Consider the following 17,755-nt stretch of genomic DNA (forward strand, 5'->3'; position numbering starts at 1 on the left):
GTTTTGACGCGTATCACACGGACACCGATGTGTTCAGATTTAACTCGATCCGGTCTAAAACAGCTTGTTTCGTTGTTTTAAGCAAGAATACATGCTTTTCGCGCAGTTATAACAGAAAAAGTGCTGACGCGTATCACAAGGACACTTTTAAAACCGATGTGTTCAGATTTACCTCGTTTCTGTCTAAAACAGCTTGTTTCGTTGTTTTAAGCAAGAATACATGCTTTTCGCGCAGTTATAACAGAAAAAGTTTTGACGAGTATCACACGGACACTTGTAAAACCGATGTGTTCAAATTTAGCTCGTTTCGGTCTAAACCAGCTTGTTTCGTTGCTTTAAGCAAGAATACGTGCTTTTCGCGCAGTTACAGGAGAAAAAGTTTGGACGCGTATCACATGGACACTTGTAAAACCGATGTGTTCAGATTTAGCTCGTTTCGCTCTAAAACACCGTGTTTTGTTGTATTAAGCACGAATACATGCTTTTCGCATCGTTATAAAAAAAATATTTGACGCGTATCACACAGACACTTGTAAAACCGAAGTGTTCACATTTAGCTCGTTTCGATGTAAAACAACTTGTTTCGTTGTATTAAGCACGAATACATGCTTTTCGTGCAGTTATAAGAGAAAACGCTTTGACGCGTATCAAACGGACACTTGTTAAACCGATGTGTTCAGATTTAACTCGATCCGGTCTAAAACAGCTTGTTTCGTTGTTTTAAACAAGAATACATGCTTTTCGCGCAATTATAGGAGAAAACGTTTTGACGGGTATCACACGGACACTTGTAAAACCGATGTGTTCAGATTTAGCTCGTTTCGGTCGAAAACACCATGCTTTGTTGTATTAAGCACGAATACATGCTTTTCGTGCAGTTATAAGATAAAAAGTTTTGACGCGTATCACACGGACACTTGTAAAACCGATGTGTTCAGATCAGGCTCGTTTCGGTCTAAAACAGCTTGTTTCGTTGTTTTAAGCAAGAATACGTGCTTTTCGCGCAGTTATAACAGAAAAAGTTTTGAGTATCACACGTACACTTGTAAAACCGATATGTTCAGATTTAGCTCGTTTCGGTCTAAAACAGCTTGTTTCGTAGTTTTAAGCAAAATACATTCTTTTCGCGCAGTTATAGGAGAAAAAGTTTGACGCGTATCACACGGACACTTGTAAAACCGATGTGTTCAGATTTAGCTCGTTTCGGTCTAAAACAGCTTGTTTCGTTGTTTTAAGCAAGAATACATGCTTTTCGCGCAGTTATAGGAAAAAAGTTTTGAGGCGTATCACACGGACACTTGTAAAACCGATATGTTCAGATTTAACTCGTTCCGGTCTAACACAGCTTGTTTCGTTGTTTTAAGCAAGAATAAATGCTTTTCGCGCAGTTACAGGAGAAAACGTTTTGACGCGTATCACATGGACACTTGTAAAACCGATGTCTTCAGATTTAGCTCGTTTCGGTCTAAAACAGCTTGTTTCGTTGTATTAAGCACGAATACATGCTTTTCGCGCAGTTATAACAGAAAAAGTTTTTACGCGTATCACAAGGACACTTGTAAAACCGATGTGTTCAGATTTACCTCGTTTCGGTCTAAAACAGCTTGTTTCGTTGTTTTAAGCAAGAATACATGCTTTTCGCGCAGTTATAACCGAAAAAGTTTTGACGAGTATCACAAGGACACTTGTAAAACCGATGTGTTCAGATTTAGCTCGTTTCGGTCTAAAACAGCTTGTTTCGTAGTTTTAAGCAAGAATACCTGCTTTTCGCGCAGTTATAACAGAAAAAGTTTTGACGAGTATCACAAGGACACTTGTAAAACCGATGTGTTCAGATTTAGCTCGTTTTGGTCTAAACCAGCTTGTTTCGTTGTTTTAAGCAAGAATACATGCTTTTCGCGCAGTTACAGGAGAAAACGTTTTGACGCGTATCACATGGACACTTGTAAAACCGATGTCTTCAGATTTAGCTCGTTTCGGTCTAAAACAGCTTGTTTCGTTGTATTAAGCACGAATACATGCTTTTCGCGCAGTTATAAGATAAAAAGTTTTGATAGGTATCACATGAACACTTGTAAAATCGATGTGTTCAGATCTAGCACGCTTCGTTCTAAAACAGCTTGCTTCGTTGTTTTAAGCAAGAATACATGCTTTTCGCGCAGTTATAAGAGAAAAAGTTTTGACGCGTATCACACGGACACTTGTAAAAGCGATGTATTCAGATTTAGCTCGTTTCGGTTTAAATAAGATTGTTTCGTTGTTTTAAGCAAGAATACATGCTTTTCGCGCAGTTACAGGAGAAAAAGTTTTGACGCGTATCACATGGAAACTTGTAAAATCGATGTCCACATTTAGCTCGTTTCGGTCTAAAACTTGTTTCGTTGTATTAAGCAAGAATACTTGCTTTTCGCGCAGTTATAAGATAAAAAGTTTTGATAGGTATCACACGGACACTTGTAAAACCGATGTGTTCCGATCTACCTCGCTTCGATCTAAAACAGCTTGTTTCGTTATTTTAAGCAAGAATACATGCTTTTCGCGCTGTTATAAGAAAAAAGTTTTGACGCGTATCACACGGACACCGATGTGTTCAGATTTAACTCGTTCCGGTCTAAAACAGCTTGTTTCGTTGTTTTAAGCAAGAATACATGCTTTTCGCGCTGTTATAACAGAAAAAGTGCTGACGCGTATCACAAGGACACTTTTAAAACCGATGTGTTCAGATTTACCTTGTTTCTGTCTAAAACAGCTTGTTTCGTTGTTTTAAGCAAGAATACATGCTTTTCGCGCAGTTATAACAGAAAAAGTTTTGACGAGTATCACACGGACACTTGTAAAACCGATGTGTTCAGATTTAGCTCGTTTCGGTCTAAACCAGCTTGTTTCGTTGCTTTAAGCAAGAATACGTGCTTTTCGCGCAGTTACAGGAGAAAAAGTTTGGACGCGTATCAAATGGACACTTGTAAAACCGATGTGTTCAGATTTAGCTCGTTTCGGTCTAAAACACCGTGTTTTGTTGTATTAAGCACGAATACATGCTTTTCGCATCGTTATGAGAAAAAGATTTGACGCGTATCACACAGACACTTGTAAAACCGAAGTGTTCACATTTAGCTCGTTTCGATGTAAAACAACTTGTTTCGTTGTATTAAGCACGAATACATGCTTTTCGTGCAGTTATAAGAGAAAACGCTTTGACGCGTATCAAACGGACACTTGTTAAACCGATGTGTTCAGATTTAACTCGATCCGGTCTAAAACAGCTTGTTTCGTTTTTTTAAACAAGAATACATGCTTTTCTCGCAATTATAGGAGAAAACGTTTTGACGCGTATCACACGGACACTTGTAAAACCGATGTGTTCAGATTTAGCTCGTTTCGGTCGAAAACACCATGCTTTGTTGTATTAAGCACGAATACATGCTTTTCGTGCAGTTATAAGATAAAAAGTTTTGACGCGTATCACACGGACACTTGTAAAACTGATGTGTTCAGATCAGGCTCGATTCGGTCTAAAACAGCTTGTTTCGTTGTTTTAAGCAAGAATACGTGCTTTTCGCGCAGTTATAACAGAAAAAGTTTTGAGTATCACACGTACACTTGTAAAACCGATGTGTTCAGATTTAGCTCGTTTCGGTCTAAAACAGCTTGTTTCGTAGTTTTAAGCAAAATACATTCTTTTCGCGCAGTTATAGGAGAAAAAGTTTGACGCGTATCACACGGACACTTGTAAAACCGATGTGTTCAGATTTAGCTCATTTCGGTCCAAAACTGCTTGTTTCGTTGTATTAAGCACGAATACATGCTTTTCGCGCAGTTACAAGAGAAAAAGTTTTGACGCGTATCACGTGGACACTTGTAAAACCGCTGTGTTCAGATTTAACTCGTTTCGGTCTAAAACAGCTTGTTTCGTTGTTTTAAGCAAGAATACATGCTTTTCGCGCAGTTATAGGAAAAAAGTTTTGAGGCGTATCACACGGACACTTGTAAAACCGATATGTTCAGATTTAACTCGTTCCGGTCTAACACAGCTTGTTTCGTTGTTTTAAGCAAGAATAAATGCTTTTCGCGCAGTTATAACAGAAAAAGTTTTGAGTATCACACGGACACTTGTAAAATCGATATGTTCAGATTTAGCTCGTTTCGGTCTAAAACAGCTTGTTTCGTTGTTTTAAACAAGAATACATGCTTTTCGCGCAATTATAGAAGAAAAAGTTTTGACGCGTATCACACGGACACTTGTAAAACCGATGTTCAGATTTAGCTCGTTTCGGTCTAAAACACCGTGTTTTGTTGTATTAAGCACGAATACATGCTTCTCGCACCGTTATGAGAAAAAGATTTGACGCCTATCACACAGACACTTGTAAAACCGATGTGTTCAGATTTAGCTCGTTTCGTTCTAAAACAGCTTGTTTCTTGGTTTTAAGCAAGAATACATGCTTTTCGCGCAGTTATAAGAAAAAAATTTTTGACGCGTATCACATGGACACTTGTAAAACCGATGTGTTCAGATCTAATTCGTTTCGGTCTAAAACAACTTGTTTCGTTGTTTTAAGCAAGAATACATGCTTTTCGGGCAGTTATAACAGAAAAAGTTTTGACGAGTATCACAAGGACACTTGTAAAACCGATATGTTCAGATTAAGCTCGTTTCGGTCTAAAACAGCTTGTTTCGTTGTATTAAGCACGAATACATGCTTTTCGCGCAGTTACAAGAGAAAACGTTTTGACGCGTATCACATGGACACTTGTAAAACCGATGTGTTCAGACTTAGCTCGTTTCGGTCTAAAACACCGTGTTTTGTTGTATTAAGCACGCATACATGCTTTTCGCACCGTTATGAGAAAAAGATTTGACGCGTATCACACACACTTGTAAAACCGATGTGTTCAGATTTAGCTCGTTTCGTTCTAAAACAACTTGTTTCATTGTTTTAAGCAAGAATACATGCTTTTCGCGCAGTTATAAGAAAAACATTTTTGACGCGTATCACATGGAAACTTGTAAAACCGATGTGTTCAGATCTAATTCGTTTCGGTCTAAAACAACTTGTTTCGTTGTTTTAAGCAAGAATACATGCTTTTCGCGCAGTTATAACAGAAAACGTTTTGACGAGTATCACAAGGACACTTGTAAAACCGATGTGTTCAGATTTAGCTCGTTTCGGTCTAAAACAACTTGTTTCGTTGTATTAGGCACGAATACATGCTTTTCGCGCAGTTACAAGAGAAAACGTTTTGACGCGTATCACATGGACACTTGTAAAACCGATGTGTTCAGACTTAGCTCGTTTCGGTCTAAAACACCGTGTTTTGTTGTATTAAGCACGCATACATGCTTTTTGCACCGTTATGAGAAAAAGATTTGACGCGTATCACACACACTTGCAAAACCGATGTGTTCAGATTTAGCTCGTTTCGTTCTAAAACAGCTTGTTTCATTGTTTTAAGCAAGAATACATGCTTTTCGCGCAGTTATAGGAAAAACATTTTTGACGCGTATCACATGGACACTTGTAAAACCGATGTGTTCAGATCTAATTCGTTTCGGTCTAAAACAACTTGTTTCGTTGTTTTAAGCAAAAATACATGCTTTTCGCGCAGTTATAACTGAAAACGTTTTGGCGAGTATCACAAGGACACTTGTAAAACCGATGTGTTCAGATTTAGCTCGTTTCGGTCTAAAACAGCTTGTTTCGTTGTTTTAAGCAAGAATACATGCTTTTCGCGCAGTTATAACAGAAAAAGTTTTGACGAGTATCACACGGACACTTGTAAAACCGATGTGTTCAGATTAAGCTCGTTTTGGTCTAAACCAGCTTGTTTCGTTGTTTTAAGCAAGAATACATGCTTTTCGCGCAGTTACAGGAGAAAACGTTTTGACGCGTATCACATGGACACTTGTAAAACCGATGTCTTCAGATTTAGCTCGTTTCGGTCTAAAACAGCTTGTTTCGTTGTATTAAGCACGAATACATGCTTTTCGCGCAGTTATAAGATAAAAAGTTTTGATAGGTATCACATGGACACTTGTAAAATCGATGTGTTCAGATCTAGCTCGTTTCGTTCTAAAACAGCTTGTTTCGTTGTTTTAAGCAAGAATACATTCTTTTCGCGCAGTTATAAGAGAAAAAGTTTTGACACGTATCGCACGGACACTTGTAAAAGCGATGTATTCAGATTTAGCTCGTTTCGGTTTAAACCAGATTGTTTCGTTGTTTTAAGCAAGAATACATGCTTTTCGCGCAGTTACAGGAGAAAAAGTTTTGACGCGTATCACATGGAAACTTGTAAAATCGATGTCCAGATTTAGCTCGTTTCGGTCTAAAACTTGTTTCGTTGTATTAAGCAAGAATACTTGCTTTTCGCGCAGTTATAAGATAAAAAGTTTTGAGGTATCACACGGACACTTGTAAAACCGATGTGTTCAGATCTACCTCGCTTCGTTCTAAAACAGCTTGTTTCGTTGTTTTAAGCAAGAATACATGCTTTTCGCGCTGTTATAAGAAAAAAAGTTTTGACGCGTATCACACGGACACCGATGTGTTCAGATTTAACTCGCTTCGTTTTAAAACAACTTGTTTCGTTGTATTAGGCACGAATACATGCTTTTCGCGCAGTTAGAAGAGAAAACGTTTTGACGCGTATCACATGGACACTTGTAAAACCGATGTGTTCAGACTTAGCTCGTTTCGGTCTAAAACACCGTGTTTTGTTGTAATAAGCACGCATACATGCTTTTTGCACCGTTATGAGAAAAAGATTTGACGCGTATCACACACACTTGCAAAACCGATGTGTTCAGATTTAGCTCGTTTCGTTCTAAAACAGCTTGTTTCATTGTTTTAAGCAAGAATACATGCTTTTCGCGCAGTTATAAGAAAAACATTTTTGACGCGTATCACATGGGCACTTGTAAAACCGATGTGTTCAGATCTAATTCGTTTCGGTCTAAAACAACTTGTTTCGTTGTTTTAAGCAAGAATACATGCTTTTCGTGCAGTTATAACTGAAAACGTTTTGGCGAGTATCACAAGGACACTTGTAAAACCGATGTGTTCAGATTTAGCTCGTTTCGGTCTAAAACAGCTTGTTTAGTTGTTTTAAGCAAGAATACATGCTTTTCGCGCAGTTATAACAGAAAAAGTTTTGACGAGTATCACACGGACACTTGTAAAACCGATGTGTTCAGATTAAGCTCGTTTTGGTCTAAACCAGCTTGTTTCGTTGTTTTAAGCAAGAATACATGCTTTTCGCGCAGTTACAGGAGAAAACGTTTTGACGCGTATCACATGGACACTTGTAAAACCGATGTCTTCAGATTTAGCTCGTTTCGGTCTAAAACAGCTGGTTTCGTTGTATTAAGCACGAATACATGCTTTTCGCGCAGTTATAAGATAAAAAGTTTTGATAGGTATCACATGGACACTTGTAAAATCGATGTGTTCAGATCTAGCTCGTTTCGTTCTAAAACAGCTTGTTCCGTTGTTTTAAGCAAGAATACATTCTTTTCGCGCAGTTATAAGAGAAAAAGTTTTGACGCGTATCGCACGGACACTTGTAAAAGCGATGTATTCAGATTTAGCTCGTTTCGGTTTAAACCAGATTGTTTCGTTGTTTTAAGCAAGAATACATGCTTTTCGCGCAGTTACAGGAGAAAAAGTTTTGACGCGTATCACATGGAAACTTGTAAAATCGATGTCCAGATTTAGCTCGTTTCGGTCTAAAACTTGTTTCGTTGTATTAAGCAAGAATACTTGCTTTTCGCGCAGTTATAAGATAAAAAGTTTTGAGGTATCACACGGACACTTGTAAAACCGATGTGTTCAGATCTACCTCGCTTCGTTCTAAAACAGCTTGTTTCGTTGTTTTAAGCAAGAATACATGCTTTTCGCGCTGTTATAAGAAAAAAAGTTTTGACGCGTATCACACGGACACCGATGTGTTCAGATTTAACTCGTTCCGGTCTAAAACAGCTTGTTTCGTTGTTTTAAGCAAGAATACATGCTTTTCGCGCAGTTATAACAGAAAAAGTTTTACGCGTATCACAAGGACACTTGTAAAACCGATGTGTTCAGATTTACCTCGTTTCGGTCTAAAACAGCTTGTTTCGTTGTTTTAAGCAAGAATACATGCTTTTCGCGCAGTTATTACAGAAAACGTTTTGACGAGTATCACAAGGACACTTGTAAAACCGATGTGTTCAGATTTAGCTCGTTTTGGTTTAAACCAGCTTGTTTCGTTGTTTTAAGCAAGAATACATGCTTTTCGCGCAGTTACAGGAGAAAACGTTTGGACGCGTATCACATGGACACTTGTAAAACCGATGTCTTCAGATTTAGCTCGTTTCGGTCTAAAACAGCTTGTTTCGTTGTATTAAGCACGAATACATGCTTTTCGCGCAGTTATAAGATAAAAAGTTTTGATAGGTATCACATGGACACTTGTAAAATCGATGTGTTCAGATCTAGCTCGCTTCGTTCTAAAACAGCTTGCTTCGTTGTTTTAAGCAAGAATACATGCTTTTCGCGCAGTTATAAGAGAAAAAGTTTTGACGCGTATCACACGGACACTTGTAAAAGCGATGTATTCAGATTTAGCTCGTTTCGGTTTAAACCAGATTGTTTCGTTGTTTTAAGCAAGAATACATGCTTTTCGCGCAGTTACAGGAGAAAAAGTTTTGACGCGTATCACATGGAAACTTGTAAAACCGATGTGTTCAGATCTACCTCGCTTCGTTCTAAAACAGCTTGTTTCGTTGTTTTAAGCAAGAATACATGCTTTTCGCGCTGTTATAAGAAAAAAGTTTTGACGCGTATCACACGGACACTTGTAAAACCGATGTGTTCAGATTTAGCTCGTTTCGGTCGAAAACACCATGCTTTGTTGTATTAAGCACGAATACATGCTTTTCGTGCAGTTATAAGATAAAAAGTTTTGACGCGTATCACACGGACACTTGTAAAACCGATGTGTTCAGATCTAGCTCGTTTCGGTCTAAAACAGCTTGTTTCGTTGTTTTAAGCAAGAATACGTGCTTTTCGCGCAGTTATAACAGAAAAAGTTGTGAGTATCACACGTACACTTGTAAAACCGATGTGTTCAGATTTAGCTCGTTTCGGTCTAAAACAGCTTGTTTCGTAGTTTTAAGCAAAATTCATTCTTTTCGCGCAGTTATAGGAGAAAAAGTTTGACGCGTATCACACGGACACTTGTAAAACCGATGTGTTCAGATTTAGCTCGTTTCGGTCTAAAACTGCTTGTTTCGTTGTATTAAGCACGAATACATGCTTTTCGCGCAGTTACAAGAGAAAAAGTTTTGACGCGTATCACGTGGACACTTGTAAAACCGCTGTGTTCAGATTTACCTCGTTTCGGTCTAAAACAGCTTGTTTCGTTGTTTTAAGCAAGAATACATGCTTTTCGCGCAGTTATAGGAAAAAAGTTTTGAGGCGTATCACACGGACACTTGTAAAACCGATGTGTTCAGATTTAACTCGTTCCGGTCTAAAACAGCTTGTTTCGTTGTTTTAAACAAGAATAAATGCTTTTCGCGCAATTATAGAAGAAAAAGTTTTGACGCGTATCACACGGACACTTGTAAAACCGATGTTCAGATTTAGTTCGTTTCGGTCTAAAACAGCGTGTTTTGTTGTATTAAGCACGAATACATGCTTCTCGCACCGTTATGAGAAAAATATTTGACGCCTATCACACAGACACTTGTAAAACCGATGTGTTCAGATTTAGCTCGTTTCGTTCTAAAACAGCTTGTTTCTTTGTTTTAAGCAAGAATACATGCTTTTCGCGCAGTTATAAGAAAAAATTTTTGACGCGTATCACATGGACACTTCGATGTGTTCAGATCTAATTCGTTTCGGTCTAAAACAGCTTGTTTCGTTGTATTAAGCACGAATACATGCTTTTCGCGCAGTTATAAGATAAAAAGTTTTGATAGGTATCACATGGACACTTGTAAAATCGATGTGTTCAGATCTAGCTCGTTTCGTTCTAAAACAGCTTGTTTCGTTGTTTTAAGCAAGAATACATTCTTTTCGCGCAGTTATAAGAGAAAAAGTTTTGACGCGTATCACACGGACACTTGTAAAAGCGATGTATTCAGATTTAGCTCGTTTCGGTTTAAACCAGATTGTTTCGCTGTTTTAAGCAAGAATACATGCTTTTCGCGCAGTTACAGGAGAAAAAGTTTTGACGCGTATCACATGGAAACTTGTAAAATCGATGTCCAGATTTAGCTCGTTTCGGTCTAAAACTTGTTTCGTTGTATTAAGCAAGAATACTTGCTTTTCGCGCAGTTATAAGATAAAAATTTTGAGGTATCACACGGACACTTGTAAAACCGATGTGTTCAGATCTACCTCGCTTCGTTCTAAAACAGCTTGTTTCGTTGTTTTAAGCAAGAATACATGCTTTTCGCGCTGTTATAAGAAAAAAAGATTTGACGCGTATCACACGGACACCGATGTGTTTAGATTTAACTCGTTCCGGTCTAAAACAGCTTGTTTCGTTGTTTTAAGCAAGAATACATGCTTTTCGCGCAGTTATAACAGAAAAAGTTTTACGCGTATCACAAGGACACTTGTAAAACCGATGTGTTCAGATTTACCTCGTTTCGGTCTAAAACAGCTTGTTTCGTTGTTTTAAGCAAGAATACTTGCTTTTCGCGCAGTTATAAGATAAAAATTTTGAGGTATCACAAGGACACTTGTAAAACCGATGTGTTCAGATCTACCTCGCTTCGTTCTAAAACAGCTTGTTTTGTTGTTTTAAGCAAGAATACATGCTTTTTGCGCTGTTATAAGAAAAAAAGTTTTGACGCGTATCACACGGACACCGATGTGTTCAGATTTAACTCGTTCCGGTCTAAAACAGCTTGTTTCGTTGTTTTAAGCAAGAATACATGCTTTTCGCGCAGTTATAACCGAAAAAGTTTTACGCGTATCACAAGGACACTTGTAAAACCGATGTGTTCAGATTTACCTCGTTTCGGTCTAAAACAGCTTGTTTCGTTGTTTTAAGCAAGAATACATGCTTTTCGCGCAGTTATTACAGAAAACGTTTTGACGAGTATCACAAGGACACTTGTAAAACCGATGTGTTCAGATTTAGCTCGTTTTGGTCTAAACCAGCTTGTTTCGTTGTTTTAAGCAAGAATACATGCTTTTCGCGCAGTTATAGGAAAAAAGTTTTGAGGCGTATAACACGGACACTTGTAAAACCGATGTGTTCAGATTTAACTCGTTCCGGTCTAAAACAGCTTGTTTCGTTGTTTTAAACAAGAATAAATGCTTTTCGCGCAATTATAGAAGAAAAAGTTTTGACGCGTATCACACGGACACTTGTAAAACCGATGTTCAGATTTAGTTCGTTTCGGTCTAAAGCACCGTGTTTTGTTGTATTAAGCACGAATACATGCTTCTCGCACCGTTATGAGAAAAAGATTTGACGCCTATCACACAGACACTTGTAAAACCGATGTGTTCAGATTTAGCTCGTTTCGTTCTAAAACAGCTTGTTTCTTTGTTTTAAGCAAGAATACATGCTTTTCGCGCAGTTATAAGAAAAAAATTTTTGACGCGTATCACATGGACACTTGTAAAACCGATGTGTTCAGATCTAATTCGTTTCGGTCTAAAACAGCTTGTTTCGTTGTATTAAGCACGAATACATGCTTTTCGCGCAGTTATAAGATAAAAAGTTTTGATAGGTATCACATGGACACTTGTAAAATCGATGTGTTCAGATCTAGCTCGTTTCGTTCTAAAACAGCTTGTTTCGTTGTTTTAAGCAAGAATACATTCTTTTCGCGCAGTTATAAGAGAAAAAGATTTGACGCGTATCACACGGACACTTGTAAAAGCGATGTATTCAGATTTAGCTCGTTTCGGTTTAAACCAGATTGTTTCGTTGTTTTAAGCAAGAATACATGCTTTTCGCGCAGTTACAGGAGAAAAAGTTTTGACGCGTATCACATGGAAACTTGTAAAATCGATGTCCAGATTTAGCTCGTTTCGATCTAAAACTTGTTTCGTTGTATTAAGCAAGAATACTTGCTTTTCGCGCAGTTATAAGATAAAAATTTTGAGGTATCACACGGACACTTGTAAAACCGATGTGTTCAGATCTACCTCGCTTCGTTCTAAAACAGCTTGTTTCGTTGTTTTAAGCAAGAATACATGCTTTTCGCGCAGTTATAACAGAAAAAGTTTTACGCGTATCACAAGGACACTTGTAAAACCGATGTGTTCAGATTTACCTCGTTTCGGTCTAAAACAGCTTGTTTCGTTGTTTTAAGCAAGAATACTTGCTTTTCGCGCAGTTATAAGATAAAAATTTTGAGGTATCACACGGACACTTGTAAAACCGATGTGTTCAGATCTACCTCGCTTCGTTCTAAAACAGCTTGTTTCGTTGTTTTAAGCAAGAATACATGCTTTTTGCGCTGTTATAAGAAAAAAAGTTTTGACGCGTATCACACGGACACCGATGTGTTCAGATTTAACTCGTTCCGGTCTAAAACAGCTTGTTTCGTTGTTTTAAGCAAGAATACATTCTTTTCGCGCAGTTATAAGAGAAAAAGATTTGACGCGTATCACACGGACACTTGTAAAAGCGATGTGTTCAGATCTAATTCGTTTCGGTCGAAAACAGCTTGTTTCGTTGTATTAAGCACGAATACATGCTTTTCGCGCAGTTATAAGATAAAAAGTTTTGATAGGTATCACATGGACACTTGTAAAATCGATGTGTTCAGATCTAGCTCGTTTCGTTCTAAAACAGCTTGTTTCGTTGTTTTAAGCAAGAATACATTCTTTTCGCGCAGTTATAAGAGAAAAAGATTTGACGCGTATCACACGGACACTTGTAAAAGCGATGTATTCAGATTTAGCTCGTTTCGGTTTAAACCAGATTGTTTCGTTGTTTTAAGCAAGAATACATGCTTTTCGCGCAGTTACAGGAGAAAAAGTTTTGACGCGTATCACATGGAAACTTGTAAAATCGATGTCCAGATTTAGCTCGTTTCGATCTAAAACTTGTTTCGTTGTATTAAGCAAGAATACTTGCTTTTCGCGCAGTTATAAGATAAAAATTTTGAGGTATCACACGGACACTTGTAAAACCGATGTGTTCAGATCTACCTCGCTTCGTTCTAAAACAGCTTGTTTCGTTGTTTTAAGCAAGAATACATGCTTTTCGCGCAGTTATAACAGAAAAAGTTTTACGCGTATCACAAGGACACTTGTAAAACCGATGTGTTCAGATTTACTTCGTTTCGGTCTAAAACAGCTTGTTTCGTTGTTTTAAGCAAGAATACTTGCTTTTCGCGCAGTTATAAGATAAAAATTTTGAGGTATCACACGGACACTTGTAAAACCGATGTGTTCAGATCTACCTCGCTTCGTTCTAAAACAGCTTGTTTCGTTGTTTTAAGCAAGAATACATGCTTTTTGCGCTGTTATAAGAAAAAAAGTTTTGACGCGTATCACACGGACACCGATGTGTTCAGATTTAACTCGTTCCGGTCTAAAACAGCTTGTTTCGTTGTTTTAAGCAAGAATACATGCTTTTCGCGCAGTTATAACAGAAAAAGTTTTACGCGTATCACAAGGACACTTGTAAAACCGATGTGTTCAGATTTACCTCGTTTCGGTCTAAAACAGCTTGTTTCGTTGTTTTAAGCAAGAATACATACTTTTCGCGCAGTTATTACAGAAAAAGTTTTGACGAGTATCACAAGGACACTTGTAAAACCGATGTGTTCAGATTTAGCTCGTTTTGGTCTAAACCAGCTTGTTTCGTTGTTTTAAGCAAGAATACATGCTTTTCGCGCAGTTATAGGAAAAAAGTTTTGAGGCGTATCACACGGACACTTGTAAAACCGATGTGTTCAGATTTAACTCGTTCCGGTCTAAAACAGCTTGTTTCGTTGTTTTAAACAAGAATAAATGCTTTTCGCGCAATTATAGAAGAAAAAGTTTTGACGCGTATCACACGGACACTTGTAAAACCGATGTTCAGATTTAGTTCGTTTCGGTCTAAAACACCGTGTTTTGTTGTATTAAGCACGAATACATGCTTCTCGCACCGTTATGAGAAAAAGATTTGACGCCTATCACACAGACACTTGTAAAATCGATGTGTTCAGATTTAGCTCGTTTCGTTCTAAAACAGCTTGTTTCTTTGTTTTAAGCAAGAATACATGCTTTTCGCGCAGTTATAAGAAAAAAATTTTTGACGCGTATCACATGGACACTTGTAAAACCGATGTGTTCAGATCTAATTCGTTTCGGTCTAAAACAGCTTGTTTCGTTGTATTAAGCACGAATACATGCTTTTCGCGCAGTTATAAGATAAAAAGTTTTGATAGGTATCACATGGACACTTGTAAAATCGATGTGTTCAGATCTAGCTCGTTTCGTTCTAAAACAGCTTGTTTCGTTGTTTTAAGCAAGAATACATTCTTTTCGCGCAGTTATAAGAGAAAAAGATTTGACGCGTATCACACGGACACTTGTAAAAGCGATGTATTCAGATTTAGCTCGTTTCGGTTTAAACCAGATTGTTTCGTTGTTTTAAGCAAGAATACATGCTTTTCGCGCAGTTACAGGACAAAAAGTTTTGACGCGTATCACATGGAAACTTGTAAAATCGATGTCCAGATTTAGCTCGTTTCGATCTAAAACTTGTTTCGTTGTAATAAGCAAGAATACTTGCTTTTCGCGCAGTTATAAGATAAAAATTTTGAGGTATCACACGGACACTTGTAAAACCGATGTGTTCAGATCTACCTCGCTTCGTTCTAAAACAGCTTGTTTCGTTGTTTTAAGCAAGAATACATGCTTTTCGCGCAGTTATAACAGAAAAAGTTTTACGCGTATCACAAGGACACTTGTAAAACCGATGTGTTCAGATTTACCTCGTTTCGGTCTAAAACAGCTTGTTTCGTTGTTTTAAGCAAGAATACTTGCTTTTCGCGCAGTTATAAGATAAAAATTTTGAGGTATCACACGGACACTTGTAAAACCGATGTGTTCAGATCTACCTCGCTTCGTTCTAAAACAGCTTGTTTCGTTGTTTTAAGCAAGAATACATGCTTTTTGCGCTGTTATAAGAAAAAAAGTTTTGACGCGTATCACACGGACACCGATGTGTTCAGATTTAACTCGTTCCGGTCTAAAAGAGCTTGTTTCTTTGTTTTAAGCAAGAATACATGCTTTTCGCGCAGTTATAACAGAAAAAGTTTTACGCGTATCACAAGGACACTTGTAAAACCGATGTGTTCAGATTTACCTCGTTTCGGTCTAAAACAGCTTGTTTCGTTGTTTTAAGCAAGAATACATACTTTTCGCGCAGTTATTACAGAAAAAGTTTTGACGAGTATCACAAGGACACTTGTAAAACCGATGTGTTCAGATTTAGCTCGTTTTGGTCTAAACCAGCTTGTTTCGTTGTTTTAAGCAAGAATACATGCTTTTCGCGCAGTTATAGGAAAAAAGTTTTGAGGCGTATCACACGGACACTTGTAAAACCGATGTGTTCAGATTTAACTCGTTCCGGTCTAAAACAGCTTGTTTCGTTGTTTTAAACAAGAATAAATGCTTTTCGCGCAATTATAGAAGAAAAAGTTTTGACGCGTATCACACGGACACTTGTAAAACCGATGTTCAGATTTAGTTCGTTTTGGTCTAAAACACCGTGTTTTGTTGTATTAAGCACGAATACATGCTTCTCGCACCGTTATGAGAAAAAGATTTGACGCCTATCACACAGACACTTGTAAAACCGATGTGTTCAGATTTAGCTCGTTTCGTTCTAAAACAGCTTGTTTCTTTGTTTTAAGCAAGAATACATGCTTTTCGCGCAGTTATAAGAAAAAAATTTTTGACGCGTATCACATGGACACTTGTAAAACCGATGTGTTCAGATCTAATTCGTTTCGGTCTAAAACAGCTTGTTTCGTTGTATTAAGCACGAATACATGCTTTTCGCGCAGTTATAAGATAAAAAGTTTTGATAGGTATCACATGGACACTTGTAAAATCGATGTGTTCAGATCTAGCTCGTTTCGTTCTAAAACAGCTTGTTTCGTTGTTTTAAGCAAGAATACATTCTTTTCGCGCAGTTATAAGAGAAAAAGATTTGACGCGTATCACACGGACACTTGTAAAAGCGATGTATTCAGATTTAGCTCGTTTCGGTTTAAACCAGATTGTTTCGTTGTTTTAAGCAAGAATACATGCTTTTCGCGCAGTTACAAGAGAAAAAGTTTTGACGCGTATCACATGGAAACTTGTAAAATCGATGTCCAGATTTAGCTCGTTTCGATCTAAAACTTGTTTCGTTGTATTAAGCAAGAATACTTGCTTTTCGCGCAGTTATAAGATAAAAATTTTGAGGTATCACACGGACACTTGTAAAACCGATGTGTTCAGATCTACCTCGCTTCGTTCTAAAACAGCTTGTTTCGTTGTTTTAAGCAAGAATACATGCTTTTCGTGCTGTTATAAGAAAAAAAGTTTTGACGCGTATCACACGGACACCGATGTGTTCAGATTTAACTCGTTCCGGTCTAAAACAGCTTGTTTCGTTGTTTTAAGCAAGAATACATGCTTTTCGCGCAGTTATAACAGAAAAAGTTTTACGCGTATCACAAGGACACTTGTAAAACCGATGTGTTCAGATTTACCTTGTTTCGGTCTAAAACAGCTTGTTTCGTTGTTTTAAGCAAGAATACATGCTTTTCGCGCAGTTATTACAGAAAAAGTTTTGACGAGTATCACAAGGACACTTGTAAAACCGATGTGTTCAGATTTAGCTCGTTTTGGTCTAAACCAGCTTGTTTCGTTGTTTTAAGCAAGAATACATGCTTTTCGCGCAGTTACAGGAGAAAACGTTTTGACGCGTATCACATGGACACTTGTAAAACCGATGTCTTCAGATTTAGCTCGTTTCGGTCTAAAACAGCTTGTTTCGTTGTATTAAGCACGAATACATGCTTTTCGCGCAGTTATAAGATAAAAAGTTTTGATAGGTATCACATGGACACTTGTAAAATCGATGTGTTCAGATCTAGCTCGCTTCGTTCTAAAACAGCTTGCTTCGTTGTTTTAAGCAAGAATACATGCTTTTCGCGCAGTTATAAGAGAAAAAGTTTTGACGTGTATCACACGGACACTTGTAAAAGCGATGTATTCAGATTTAGCTCGTTTCGGTTTAAACCAGATTGTTTCGTTGTTTTAAGCAAGAATGCATGCTTTTCGCGCAGTTACAGGAGAAAAAGTTTTGACGCGTATCACATGGAAACTTGTAAAACCGATGTGTTCAGATCTACCTCGCTTCGTTCTAAAACAGCTTGTTTCGTTGTTTTAAGCAAGAATACATGCTTTTCGCGCTGTCATAAGAAAAAAGTTTTGACGCGTATCACACGGACACTTGTAAAACCGATGTGTTCAGATTTAGCTCGTTTCGGTCGAAAACACCATGCTTTGTTGTATTAAGCACGAATACATGCTTTTCGTGCAGTTATAAGATAAAAAGTTTTGACGCGTATCACACGGACACTTGTAAAACCGATGTGTTCAGATCTAGCTCGTTTCGGTCTAAAACAGCTTGTTTCGTTGTTTAAGGCAAGAATACGTGCTTTTCGCGCAGTTATAACAGAAAAAGTTGTGAGTATCACACGTACACTTGTAAAACCCATGTGTTCAGATTTAGCTCGTTTCGGTCTAAA

Source organism: Amblyomma americanum, unplaced genomic scaffold (genome assembly GCF_052857255.1).
Source record: "Amblyomma americanum isolate KBUSLIRL-KWMA unplaced genomic scaffold, ASM5285725v1 scaffold_20, whole genome shotgun sequence".
NCBI lineage: Eukaryota > Metazoa > Arthropoda > Arachnida > Ixodida > Ixodidae > Amblyomma > Amblyomma americanum.